The sequence below is a fragment of the Equus asinus genome, chromosome 4 (genome assembly GCF_041296235.1).
Source record: "Equus asinus isolate D_3611 breed Donkey chromosome 4, EquAss-T2T_v2, whole genome shotgun sequence".
NCBI lineage: Eukaryota > Metazoa > Chordata > Mammalia > Perissodactyla > Equidae > Equus > Equus asinus.
In genome coordinates, this window is record NC_091793.1 from 63,805,970 (window position 1) to 63,821,404 (window position 15,435).

A 15,435-nucleotide genomic window follows, 5' to 3' on the forward strand; every position below is an offset into this window, starting at 1 on the left:
TTCACAAAATCTCATTGAAAATTGCTTGCCTGATAAATGTTCTTGATCAATGTCAGTACACTTTGTTACTAGGAAGGGAATAAAGGAGAAATGTGGAGCTGGAGAGACCTACACATATTTTGCCCATGCATTGAGTATGTGATGTGTGCAGCTAGCACTGGAGAAAATGTGAGACAGCGAGTAACTTAACCCATGTGGCTTCCTGAGCTGCACAAGTAGGATATAGTCAATGTTTAGAATCCTGGAGAACAGCAACTATTCGCAGATAGTTCCTTTCACCTATTTTGTCTTCTTCTTCCAGAGGACCTTGGCAGTTAGGTAACAGGAGATAAGAATATAACACTTAGATATAATTTCCAAACTCTTGATGTCTCAGTTTCCACAATGATAACATAAAAATACTAAAATCAACAATAGCAATAATCATAACAGTTGCCCTGTAGGCTTGTTGTGATGATTAGAAATAGTATAAAAGAAGTTCTAATTTTAAATGATTATAGTAATTATTGTAAAGTTAATAAGATCCTTTCCAATTCTAGCATATGAAGGAATTCCAAGGGGGTTGAAATGTGTCTTTGTTTAGTCCTAGTGTCCTCCCTGGCCAGGGCCCAACAACAATTCAGGACAGTTTTACTCTGCCTCAACTCATTTGTGCTTAAATGCATCTGACCTACAATCAGCTCATGAGAGAAACTCTAGAAGAGTAATTACATTTTAGCAGAAGGTAACCACAAGTCAAAGAAAGATCTCTCTTGGTGATAATTTAGAATTTGTTTAGTTCAGTTTGAGAGATACTCCTAGGAGAAAGGCAACTTTAAACTGTTCAGAGTCTATCGAGTAGAACTCTATCGAGAGAATTGAGTAGGCTGAATTCTGACAGCTAAGGAAATGGAAATTTGTCTGATCAGACCTCTTTCCTCAGCAGACTATGAACTCATTCTTGAGGCCAAGGAATTAACTAGAAATTTCTGGAGATTCTTTCCCTTTCTGGATATCTCCCAGGATTAACTAAATTATCACGGGATTCCTCATAATTAAAAGGCTTCAAGACCCAAATGGAAAAATTCTTAACGGTGGAATTTCAAGAACTGTGAATGACTATGGAAGATTTATGTTGGAGGAGGAAACTGTCCTGATTGCCTTCAAATATAATCTGAGAAAAGCAACTTTCACTGAGCCCAACATCCATTGAGCATCGCACTATTATGGGTACCTTCACATATGAAATTATACCTAATTCCCTCACATAGTAAAAGGAAGTATAGGATTTTACATTCTTTTATTGCCACATAGTCATTATCAGAATATGGAAAATGAAGAAAAACTATTGAAATAAAAATAAAAACATGATTTCATCTTGAAGAGTTAGTAACTATTAATTATTTTGGTGTGTTTACTTGCAATATTTGTCAGCATATGCATGATATATTTTTATATAATTTACATTATATCTTATATAAATTATTAATCCTGTTCTTTTCATATATTATGTGTAGTTTGATATCTGCATAATATTCCATAACATGGATATTTATAAATTTATAGACTAATATATTTCAATAGGAAAAGTACAGAAACAATACAAAACAGACATTAAAAAATACCCTTCCTGCAAGACAACTCAATTATAAACATAAAAGTGTAGTGAATTGGTAGAATTGATTCTATAATATAAATTAACATCAAAGCACTATTCAGTTGCTGTCAGTGAAATTTACCTGCCCAGAACATTTAAGGTTTATTTATAGCTGTCATAAAGCTAAACTTCTGAAATCTATCCTTGGAAAGGTTCTGAGGGCTTTAATGCTTTATGTGCCCACATTTGTATTTAAAATTCAGATGTAAATGAAAATGCCAGGGGAGAAACCAGCTTCCAAGTAGCTGATTCTACCCTCTTTCTTTCCATTTATAACCTTATATTTAGGTACAATTAGACCTGATGAAAGAAATACCTATTGTTGAGAACAAACCAACAGGAAGAGGTGTATTTTTGTTGGACAAATTAGGGTAGGGTTCTCACCATAGTGGAGCTCAAGCAAGTTTCCTGTGCACACAGCTAATCAGTGGAAGCTTTGGAGCAATAACCACATCTCTGAAAGGGGCAGCCTGTAGATTGTCCTCTTTAGAGATGCCCACCTTTTAGTCTTCTCTCCTGTCTGCAAAGCATCAATAAGTAACATCTCATAAGAAAACTTGTTTTAAAGTTCAGAGCAATTTTCCCTTGGAGTCCTTAGAAATAAATTTATAAATAAAACTTCATAATATTTTTATCATATATAATCTAATGAAAGATTTTATATATCTATGTAAATATAGCACTCTCTGTCTCTCCATTTACATATACTATAGCTGTTTCTGGACTCTACAGTTGAGAATAACGATTACAAGAATTTTCTTCCTGGTGCTTACAACTTGTTGATTCAAGGTTAGCTGCTTGGACAAATCAATGGCAGTTGTGGCTTCCTACATACATCCTCTTTTTCAGCTTTTGGCTTTGGCTCAGTGTGAAATGAGGCATAGAACCAGAGAGCGGCATGGCTGTTAAAAGATCTGCCAAACTTGTTTAATTCACCAATACTTGGAAATTTAGCTAGTCTTACTCTTTTATATTACAAATAATGCTGTGGTTAACATGTGTGTGCCCAAATCTTTGTCCACATGTCTTATTATATAACCTATGATAGATATTGAAAAGTGAGCTTCTAATTCAAAAGATCTGAACATATTAATGTCCATTTTGCTTTCCAGAAAGTACATTTCAGTTAATATCATCACAATCAGTGTATTAATGTGTGTACTTCCCCACATTTTAGTTATTTTAATGACTAAAATGACTTAAAGACTCAAAGGAGATAAAATTTAGTGGTGGACTTTCAAGAAAATGATAGGTCATAGAAGAGACCTCATCCAGAGCACACTCCTTAGAAAATCTTTCAAATGAAATGAAATGAAACTAAGGTTTTTGACACTTACTACGTATTGTAGTAGGTGCTTTGGAAACACTTTTTAATGTAATCTTCATGAAAATTCCAGCAGATTAGTAGCTAATCCCTATTATTGCATATTTAGAAACTGTCTCAGAGAGGTTAATTAACTTGCCCTTGATCAAACAGCTAGGGTAATGTTGGGCTTCACACTGGCACATCAGACAATAAAACAAAAGTAAGCAGACCACTTCACTTTTCAAATTGAACAGTATAAAGGGCCAGTAATTGAGATTATAAGACTCTCTTCTCTGTGATCTTTCATCTAATGTTTAATTAAAATGTGGAGTAATAAATCCTATTTCACCATATCCATTATTCATACAAAATCATGAGTCACATACGAATGACAGTACGATATTGAGAATTTCTATAAAGCCATTTATCACCATCACTTTTATGCATTTACTGTCATTTAATAAACATCAGATTACTGTCTCTTGGCATGATGAGGCAAGCATACACAAAGAAAGGAAAGAGTTTTGCAACATTTAATTAATGGCAAGACTAACTATTATTTATGTGGGCTCATTAAAAACTGCTGGTTTTTACAATCAATCCATAATTTTGAAATAATAGTAAATAGCATTATTGTAACCATGGGATAAATTTGGTTACAGGAACACTCACATGTGGCAGTAGATGGACCTGTCTGCCCCTAACAAATGAGTAACTGTACATTGACTGTTAGAAACAGATGCTTTTATTAAACACAATCACTTCTTTCCATTGGTTTCAGACCTTGGGTGACTTGGAGACAAGGGAAATTTCTATTATATATAATTACTTTCCATGGCAAAGGAGCAACAGCTAAATTAAGTCAATTACTAGTTGAATGAAGCTTCTCAGATGAGATATGATATATTGTAATTAATAGTTACTTAAAGTTATGGTGTTGAAAAATATTGCTGGAGATTATCAGAAACATGAACACTAACTGTTTTTATCTAGTCCCTTTGATTTCTGTACACATGGACTTGAAAATTACCTTCTTTTTAAAAAAATAGCTTTATTGAGGTGTAATTCACATACCACACAATTCACCCACTTACACCTTTAGTATACTTACAGAGTTTTGCACCCATCACTGTAATTTTACAACACTGTCATCACCCCAAAAAGAACCCCCATACCCATTAGCAGTCACTCTCATTTCCTCCTGCTCCCATCCTCCCCATCCCTTGATGGCCCCATCTTGTGTTTTTGGGGAGCCCCCATGTTTTATGATGTTCAGCAGCCCTTCTGAACAATGAAAGCTCAGAGCTGTGACTGGTAGGAATTTTGGCAATCTGTGCTTCACCTTAAAATTATTATACTCCTTTTTCTTTTATGCCTTTTATTTACTTTCTTAACTGCATAGTTAATTCTTTTCTTTTCCAGAGGATTCCAAGGAATAAAATCACTTTACTAGATAATGGTAGTCTAGCTCAGTTGGCCAGGATGAAAAGGGTGAAAGGAAATACAGTTTCTCTGACTATTTAGAGAAAACATTTCCGAACATGCAGAGAGAAGGGAGAAAATTATCTTTTAATATTCAAACCACCATGCAAGTATCAATATCAAAACTCAACAGTGCAAGGATGACAAGAGGGACTTGTGGAAGTGACCATGGTTGAGTAAAGTAGAGCATGATCTGAGCAAGTCAGAATCCACCCCTTTATCATCTAGCCTCCTTTGACCATTCTGCATCCCTAGGATCTTTTTGAATTTAGTAATACTTGTCTTTACTCTGGCATTGTTAGTTTATGGTCAAATGCAACCTTTTCATCTCTCTCCTTCAATGAAGACCTCTTTTAGGCAAAGATTATTTCTCATTCAGGTAGGAGAACAGCAGGCTTGTGACTTAGTCCCAGGAGACCATTAACATCATGGACCTGGTTCCTCATCTGTTCAAGAAGGGGCTTGATTTGGTGGTTCCAAAGATTGTTTTCAACCTGCTCTCTATAACTGTGTGACTCTACATTGTGTGCGTTGCCCAATTCTTATCCCAGGATTAACCTAAAGAAGAGCAACATTCACAGTTCATGACCATTGAGCCCTTGCAATGCATTATCAACACAGAATCAGAAGGAGCAGTGTAATTTTTCCCTGGAAAACAAAGACGCCGCCAAGCCAGTGAGAAACTCCATTACCTGGCTCCTCAAATTGCACACAGACATTGAAAAGAACAATTGTCTTGCTAAAGGATTTATTTACCCAGTGAAATATTGATTACCGTTAAATGGACTGATGGAGATCAATCTTCTCCCAAGACAGACTTTACACCCTCATCAATCAGAACTCCTCACCTGCATCACACACACACACACACACACACACACACACACCCCATGTGCAGCTCTACGCCTAAACTCCTGTTTGTGTCCTGCTACCCACTTAGACATCCAGGCTTTCCAGGATTCAGAACTGCCCAGGATTTCCAGTGTATATGAAAAAAAGTAAGCCTCCGAGAGAAGGGTGAAAGTTTGACAACTAAACTGAGATCACAGGGCAACTGGGAGATGGAGTGAGAAAGGATTTAAAGCAGACGAAGAAGCAACTGGTAAGGTCTGAAGCCTCGGAGAGTATATGTGGTTCTGCAAAGAGGTTAAAGTTTCTGTGTGTGCTTGTGAGGAATATGATGATGATGAAGCTAGAGAGGGAAGCTGGCCTGTGGAGGTCAGATTTTATACTTACTGGACTTTGGACATATGTTGTTTGTATACAGATGCTCTTTCTTAATCCTTACGACCTTCATATGTGAGGACAGGACAAAGTAATCTACCTCAGGGTAATGGGGAGCCTCTGAGAGCTTCAAGAAAGAAGTTTCAAATATATCCCCAGACTTAAATTTTAAAAACACCACACTCAGCGGCAGGGGCAGGGGCACGGGTGAAGGATTACACTGGCAATTTTGAAGAGAAAGAATTGGGAGGTAATGGCTCTCAAAGTTAATATTTATAACAGTCACCTGGAATGCATATTTAAAATGCAGATTTCTGTGTCCTTCTTCAGAGGCGATGGTTGGAAAGATTAAACAAATTATCTCTATGTAAAGCATGAGAGTGTCTGGCATAGAAAAGCCAAAAGTAAAATAAAAAGTAACTATTCTTCTGTTGCTACTGATGTCTATGATGATGATGATTTGATAGCTAATTAGGATCTAGGAAGTGAAGTCTTTTCTGAAAAGGTAGGTCCCACTCGATCTAAGTTATTTGCCAAGAGTTCTTAATCTCATTGTTGTGGTTCTCTAAAACAGTGTTCCTTAGCCCTGAGCATGCCTTTGAAATAATCTGAGGATCTTTCAAAAATACCGTATCACTAGCAATTGAATTAGAACTTTGGGTTTGGGGACTAAGTATTGGAATTTTTACAAAGATTATCAGAGAATGTTAATGTGCAGATAGATTTGAGAACTGCTGGCCAAGTTACAAGTGATTTCACCTTCCTCCTGGGCAATGCAGATTCCTGGGCTTACCCCTAGAGGTACTCAACCAGATTACGTGGAATGTGGTGGTCATGGATGATCTCCATGTTTCAAGCACCTCAGTTGGATTTCTACTCACATTACAGTATAAACCACTGCCTTAGAGCTATGGGTTGCATACAAATAATATCTTATCCCATCATCTTATCTTAATTCAAGGGAAGAGTCTCTGCCTTACTCATTCTTCAACGAATCAGCTATAGATTTTATCATGATGCTTGACACATAAGGCCACCAAATATTTGTAGGTTGCTAAATTATCTTACAAGGTATTTAATGCTTTTTAAATTTAGTAGAACACAAAAATATGCATATAGGTTCAAAACCAAACATCGTTTTCTCAGTATTTTATCTAAAACATCAGATGTACATTTAATTTTGATGGATTATTCTTTATTTTGCTTTCCCTTCCTTCAATGGAAGTGGAGAGGAGAAGAGTATTCAGCAAATGTTTATTGTGTATCTACTATTCCCTAGGCATCAATGCTCTGCCCTCCACTGATGCAGCCCACCTAACAGCCATCAAATTATAATACATCTGTAATGTAGAATGTTCTGTGGGTTAGTTAAATATATCCTAAAAATAAGCTCTTTATTCATATTTTCCATGCTATACCTGCTTAATTTATCTTTCCCAGTTTGAAGTAGAAACTCTCAACAAACAAGCAGAAACCCAGTGCGTGGAGGGAGGCTAATGCTTTTGCAATCATTTTTACTTCATCTCTTTTTCATTGTTGTGATGTTGCATTTATCTTGTCATTTCTTTGCAGGAGCATTTGTGCAGACAATTAGCTACTCCCTATCTCTCAACTGCAAGGCAAGGCAATTCAACTTATTATTAAAGTGTCCATCTTTTGTTTTTTCTTCTTCAGTGGTTCACCAAAAAAGTAGTATGTTCTTCTTCGGTCAAATTTTATGGTTCTTAATAATTCTATTAGTGATGTCAAAGTAAATAAATGATTCACCCAGCAGGATGGAGGGCCCGTCACTAAAAGGAGAATGGTAATCCTGATATACTCTAGATAGACTATTTTTGGACTGTGAGTATATATTTATATAAATATATATTTTTCAGTGCTAAATCTGATAATCTTCGTCTTTTACCTTTTACTTAACGATGCTTTTGAGAGTTTGATGATCCATTCTGTCATATTTTGCACAAAAATCAGGGCAATGTAAAAAAGGTTTGAGTCATAAAACAAATGCTTTAAATAGCTTGATACATAACTCTTCTTGAAATTTAACCACTTTAAAAAGCATAGAGTTTATGATCTGATGTTTTTAAAGCTCTTGCTCATAGTTTGTCACATATTTAATGCCTGTGAAGGGCAAATATTTTTAAATTTGATAATAGGATTTATGAATTCACATTATAAAGCTCTATTCATATCTACAGTGGTAGAGAAAGCAGAGAAAGAACTCAAATGTTTTGACTCTATGCAACTATTGCTGCCACAAAACGATGAAGGCACATGACCTCTCAGGACTTTCCAGGCAGGACAGAAAATTTGGGGGCAGCGTCTCCAGTTAACACAATATATCAATCAGGAGGCATTATCATTGTATTGCCTGGGCTTTCTCATGTCCTACCTGGGGCTGGCCACAGAGCTCCATATTACTCAAACTCAAGGGAAGTGTGGCTGTGTAGAAGCTGACACAGAACCTTCTGTTGAAGCCTTGGGGGATCTGGGTTCTGCCTTGGGATTTTCATGTGCTTCTTCCTGTACACCCCTGCAAGGAAGCTGCCCTACGTCTCTTTGTTTCTCTTGATTCTCTAATAGATCCTTGTCCTCCTACCGTCCATAGAAGTATCTCCTGCACCCCTGTTTTCCACATGTATTATTTCAGGTGCCAAATGATTATCCACTCTGCCAGTCTCCAGTTTTTAAAATTCAGTTTGCTGCTTCTGCTCATCATACTTCATCCATATTTTTGCCTCACTGATACCTTCTTGTCCGTTCCCATTATGTCCATTACATTGTGAGAAGAACCCCTGTAGGAAAGATTGCTTTCTCAGCCAGGTTCCAAATCCCTGTCTTTGCAGTTCTTTTGTGCAATTTCTAAGCAACTTCTGTGTGTCAGGGTTGTGCTAGATACTAGTGATTCTAAAAATTAACAAAAAGGTCTGAACTTAAAGAGTTCAAAATGGAGCAGGAGAAAATAATGTCTAGACACAGGGCCAGCATAGTGGGTTTCACAGAAGATCAGAGAATCAAGGAAGATAAGGACTCTTGGAGAAAGTCACTCTGGAGCAGTTGGTCATCCTGTCCTAAGCCTCCCAAAGCCTCCGCTGTTAGGTTTATGGTCCACAGTACAATTAGAGGTAAAAATTGCACATAGTATCAACATCACGTAAGTCTCTGTGTACAAATAAAACAACTCTCCCCTCTTTGTCCTACAGTCTGCTTCTGATACGTCTGCTCCCCAGAGTTCATCTTTCCCTTCTCTTTGCTCCTATACCTTTTCACCCCTTCTTCCTCATCCCTACCTTTCTCACAGGAATATTCCATCTGTCTCAGAGTCTTCCCAGAGAGGCATGCCATGTGTTTGCCTAAGAAAAGTAAACACTTACTCTGAAAACAGAATTCAAAGGTCAGCTGTGTGGACTTGTATTCCTCTCTGAGCTCCCTTGGTTTATCTCCTGCCTCTCGGGGGGCACACATGGTGCTTCAACCATTTCAAAACAACAAGTTTCCCACACAGATCAAACTCTTTTTGAAGCTTTGCATATTCTAGATTTTCTGCTTGGATTGTCTACTTGGGCTGTTTATTCTCATTTGAGACTCAGCTAAGGCACTATATTCTTTCATAAGACTCATTTGATTGCCTCTTTTTTTTTCCCAACCCTATCATAGCAGCTGCCTCACCCCACCAGAAAAGCCTCCTTCCACACCTTTCTGCACCCATACTTTTCTGTCAAGTCTGCACAGCTCTCCACAGTAATTCCCACTGCTCGGTTACTGACTGCTCATCTGTGTACCTCTGGTCCCAAGGGCAGGCTCCATACCTTCCACTTCTGCAGCTCCATTGCCCAGTCTGGCATCTTGCACACATGAGAAGAAGATTTGGTATGTGTCTTATAGTGTGTATGTGTGCTGTGATGAGTCATTGAAAAAAATGAAGAAATGGGAAAAAAAATCCTTGGTGAGAATAGTGTTTTCAGTGAAATAAAAACACAAGAATGCCAACCACTAGTTAGTGGGATGGATCTAAGACAAAGAAGGAAGCTCAGCATCAACAGCAAACTTCATAGGGTGACGGGAGGTACATCAGGTTTCGTAGTGTCCTGAACATAATCCAGGTCTCTGAGTGGAGGGAAAAGAAACAAAAAATCAAAAACAAAACTGAAAACTCTCTTCTTTCTGTTCATCCTCAAAATAATGAAAATTGACCTTTGTGCACAGATTTCCACACATAAGTGTATCACATCTGACAGATTTCACCCTAAAATCAAGCTACAGCCTTTCCTTAGAGTTCAAATTAAAGGAGTAAAATATGACTTCTCCACTTCATCGCTAAAGAACAATATTTTCTGAGAACTTTTTAGAGGAAAGAAATGGAAATTTTACTCCTTGTGAAGAATATTTGATATTCATCAATAAGATCTTTACACTAAAAAAATAAGCATATAAGAAGCATTGGAAAAAATAGCCCAGCAATAAACTTCTTATAACAAAATGACATATGTGTCAATAACACATAAAACTGATATGCACAACCTCCTGTTTGACCCAAATAACTCATAATTATTTACCTGTCAGTTGGTTCACACAGAAGTGAGATAAAAAGACGTCCAAGAGTAAAGGTATTCACTGAACTATCAGCAACAGGAAATAGATATATCACAAGATAATAGAGAGGAAAGGAAGTGTGAAATTATTTTATTTCTCTGAGAAGACATATTGCTAATGAGTTTCTAACACATCGTTTGCCAAGAAATAACCAGCATAAAAGGCACATTTTAGGGGTCAGCCCCATGCTTAGTGGTTAAGTTTGGCATGCTCCCCTTCTGGGGCCCAGGTTCTGTTCCTGAGAGCAGGCCTACACCATTCGTTAGTGGCCATGCTGAGGCAGTGACCCATGTACAAAATAGAGGAAGATTGGCACAGATGTTAGGTCTCGGTGAATCTTTCTCAAGTGAAAAGAAGAAGATTGGTGACAGATGTTAGCTCAGGGCTAATCTTCCTCAGGAGGAAAAAAGGGGACATTTTAGGTTTTGTTCATTGCTGTTGGTTGATTTCTTGATTTTGGCTGAGATGAAAGTTTTAGAACATCATCAAGAATAATTGCAACTTTCAAGGGCTCTATGATTGCAGCATTGGGAAGGGTTTCATTAGGAGTTCAAATACTCATTCATATATTGTCATCCATCCCCAGTTGTCACTGACCACATTCCTATCCGGGAAGGTACTGTCTTCTGTCCTGAGGACACACAATGAAATGAATGCCACTTCATATTTGGCAGTCCAATTAGATATGTTTGGTGCTTTTACAGTGACCAAGCAGAAGTGTAAAGGATTCCATAGGACAGTGGAAAGGAAAAAAGAAAAGAGAAAAATTAAAGTCACAGTTTTTCTAATTTGCTATTTTTTAAATGCAATAAATTCAGTATGAAACATTTTAGTCTAGCATTGGTAAAAAGGAGTAAACATTATGTATATGTAATACAACTTTAAAAGACATTGCAGAATACTGTTTCCTAAAGGTCACCATCATCATTTAATAGTGATTGAATTCCACGCTGTACCTTACTTGACTTGTGTCAGTCTTTAAAATAAGACCAGCATCCTGTAGCTGTTTGGTTTACAGTAAAACAACCTTGACATAGCAGCCAAAAATATATGGTTCTAACTGCTAGACCTATTAGTAGCATGGACTTGGATGAAGTAACTATTCCCTCTAGTTATAACTATTAGCATGAAACTTTCGCAATCCTTCTGGGGAGGATAAGAATGTAGGGGAATCCTAGAATTATCTGAAGGATACAATGGGCATATCTGCCCTGAGCCTTGACGTGTTTTGCTTCTTTGCTCGTCTCCCTCATTCCCTCATGAGGCTGTTGCTCCATGATGCTATACTTTGCCTTGTTCATTTTAGTGTGATCCCTTTTCCTCTAGCCAGTAGCCTTCTTCTGCCCTCGCCCTCCTACACCATTCCTGTCTGAATCCTAGCCACCTAAAGATCGATCTCCAGTTCTCCACTGTAAGGATCTCAGGGTCACCTGGCCACCAGTGGCTTCTCCTCTGATTACTTAGGGTGTTTTACTGCCCTGTGTTTTTGCAAACTGATGGTGTATCACTACATTCCTAATTATCTATGATATGCATGTTTTACTCTTCAATTAGTATGAATCTCCTAGAAGGAAGAACTGTGCCTTAAAGGTTGTTTTATCACCCACAGCACCCAGCACAATGTCTTGCTGATAAACATGTAGAAAACAGATATGGTTGACTGTGGCATACTGGTTAGAAATGTCAGAAACCTTTGTTTTGGTGTGCAGTTTAAAATTCATCTTTGATACTTCCATTTACAGATGAGACTATTTCCTTTTTGACCACAATGCAGAAAGTAAAATAACGGTAGAATGAAATTTGTTGAAATGACTTCTCTTTCATTGAAATAGAATTATATTAATGCCACTCTGGCTATTTCCTTCTAAGAGTCTGTGAAATGGATACGTCTTCCTTTTATTAAAAATATAACTTTCTATAAACTCTACTGGCTCTTGAAAAGATCTTTTTATCTTCCTTTCAATTAAGAGATTATATGAGAAAGCCTCATCTCTTTCTGCTAATACTATTGTTTAAGTTGGATATGAAGCCAGTGTGCAGACTTTTGTAAGGTTGCGAGAGTTTTCAAAGTATAACACCACTTAGGAAGTTAATCCACCAAAGAAAAGCTTTTACAACTGATGTTTCTTAGAGAACTTTAAGGCTAGAGTGCATGTTTTCCTTCTCTGCAAATCAGAATTATTTGAAAATAAAGAGAAAAAATATTGCTACTTTAAATAAATGAATAAATTACCTATCATCATTTTATTGCCATCATCTTTTTGTTAGTTGTACTAGAATAACGCACTATTTCTCTTATGTAAGTAAGAGAATTGGCCTCTGTAAATGAAGTGATTGTCCTTGTCAGAAAAAAATTGGTTTCCATAAAGACTCATTCAAAGACCCTTTTAATAATCCAGTTTGGCTGAGCATTGTAGATGAAATTAATTAAATGAAAATGCATGTAAAGTATCTAGTTCAGTCACTGATCATCATCCTTATTAGTAATAATAATACAATTTACATTTTTAAAAAATATAGAGAGTGAAAGAGATCAGAAAAAAAGAGTACATACTAAGTTATTCCATTTGTGTAAAGTTTTGGAAAATGCAAAGTAATCTGTACTGACAGAAAGCAGATTAATGGCTCCCTCTGGATGGGGGCTGGAGTGAGGAATTACAAAGAAGAATAAGAAAACTCGGAGGTGATGCATATGTTCACTCCCTTGATTGTGGTGATAGCTTCACAAGTGTATACACATACAAAAACTTATAAAATTACACACTTTAAATGTATGCACAAATATGTTCAATTATACTTTAACAAAACTGTTAAAATACTATTCTTAAAATATTTTCATTGATAGTACATGAAATTATTGGGTAGTGATCATCTACTTTATAGTCGCTAACGCTGTTGCTCCGGCTGTGCTCAATATCCAGGACCACCAGGACTCCAGCTCACACGCTGTGACCAAATCAAGCCGGGGCTTGTTGGAGGCAATATCTTCTTTCTCTTTTTAAGCTTCAGTAACCTAAGACTCTTTTTCTACTCAAATTTATTTTAAAGAAAGCATAAGTATTATATTCAACACACAAAAAATTCAGAAGCCAAATATATTCACACACACAACACACTCATTACTTTGTTTCAACAGATATCAACACACTCAATCAAAGAAAGGGAATTATCTAACTTGATGGGCAGGCATTAGGATGGATGGAAAGCAGGATAGACGTGGTATCACATATAAGAGTGACATCTTACCCTCAAGATCAACCTTGCTCAGACCTTGTCTTTCACTACTTCACTCATTCATTCACCCATTTATTCATTCATGCAACATACACTTTTGAAAACCTACGATGGATGAGGACTGGAGCTCAGTCCTGAGAACCCAGAGAGGAATGAAATAATCTCCCTGTTCTTCTGCTCCCATAAAAGAGAGGGGGTAACAGATAGATATTTAGAGTATAATGTCAGTTGTTAAAAAAGAGTTCTGACAAAAGTCATACCCTCATCCAAATGTGCCCCTTTCTGTTTATCATTTACATCTTTATATATTTACATGTATGTTAGTACATGTATATCTAAACAGGATGTAGTATTGTTTTATAATTTTAAGATTTACTTTAAAAGAATATATAGATTTATGGAATAAGAGGATCAAGTACTCAAACTTTAGAGAAGTCTTTTAGAGGGTTTCCGGAAGATGTGATATTAAATCTGAGTCAGTAATCTTGAATATTCAACATTACTATCATTAAGCTGTATTTGTGGTGGCATTAACCTTTCTCTTCTTCCTCATGAGAGTAAAGCCTCTAATTAAAGGTCTGCTTATTACTATCCTTATCACACATCAAGGTGCCCATATCACTAAATTATTTTCCATTGGTTTATATTTCTTCACTCACAAATTTCTGGGAAACTTAAGGCTACCAGAGAACTCGGCTGAGTTTAGGGAAATAGAAACAAGAAATAAGACAAGCATATCAAGTCCCATCCTGGGTGAGGACTTTAAGACTGGGCAGAGAAGGGACTTCAATAACATCAAGAAATAAGAATCAGAAATGAGCATGCATATTCTTTTAACTTAGATATGCTCAGGTCTGCCCAGCCTTTTTATTGCGTAGCCAGAAAATATCAAAACAACTTTCCTGTGACTTGGCTAACCAGGTATAAAGATCCCATTCATTGGACACACTTGCAAAAATATGATGATGTTCTAAGTTTCTTCATAAAGCCTCTAATTAGGTGAAATCTATCATGAAAAAAAGAAATCAAAAGCAATCTCAAAAACCTAACTCTATTTATAGTATTGAATGCAAACATTACAAAAGAAGAAAGATCTAAAATCAGTAATCTAAGTTTCCACCTTAGGAAACTAGAAAAAGAAAAAAAAAATTCAATCCAAAGTAACAAGAAGAAAAATAAATGAAAAAGAATCAGAGAAAAAAATCAATGATATTGAAAACAGGAAATTAATAAAGAAAATCAACAAAACTAAAAGCTGATTGACAAGATCAATAAAATTTATAAGCAACTAGCCAGGCTAAATAAGGAAAAAAGAGAGAGAACATAAATTACTAATATCAGAAATGAAAGGAGGAACATCATTACAGATACCATGAAAATGAAAAGGATAATAAAGAAATACCATGAACAGCTCTATGTCCACAAATGTGAAAATCTAGATGAAATAGATCAATTCCTTGAAAGACACAATCTGTCAAAATTCACAGAAGAGATAGATGATCTGAGTAGGCCTATATTTATTAAAGAAATTGAATAAAAAATTAACAACTTTCCAAAACAGAAAGCACCAGGCCAAGATGGGTACACTGGTGAATTCTACCAAACATTTAAGAAAGAAATTATACCAATTCTCTATAATCTCTTCTAGAGGACAGAAGCAGAGGGAACACTTCCTAACTCATTCTATGAAGCCAGCATTACCCTAATAGCAAAACAAGACTAAGATATTGCAAGCAAAGAAAACTACAGACCAATATCTCTCATAAATATAGATGGAAAAATCCTCCACAAAATATTAGCAAATCAAACCCAAACAAGTGTAAGAAGAATTATATATCACCATTAGGTGAAATTTATTCCAGGTATGCAAGACTGCATCAACATTTGGAAATCAACTAAGGTACTTCATTATTTCAACAGACTGAAAAAGAAAAGTCACGTGATCAATAGAGGCAGAAAA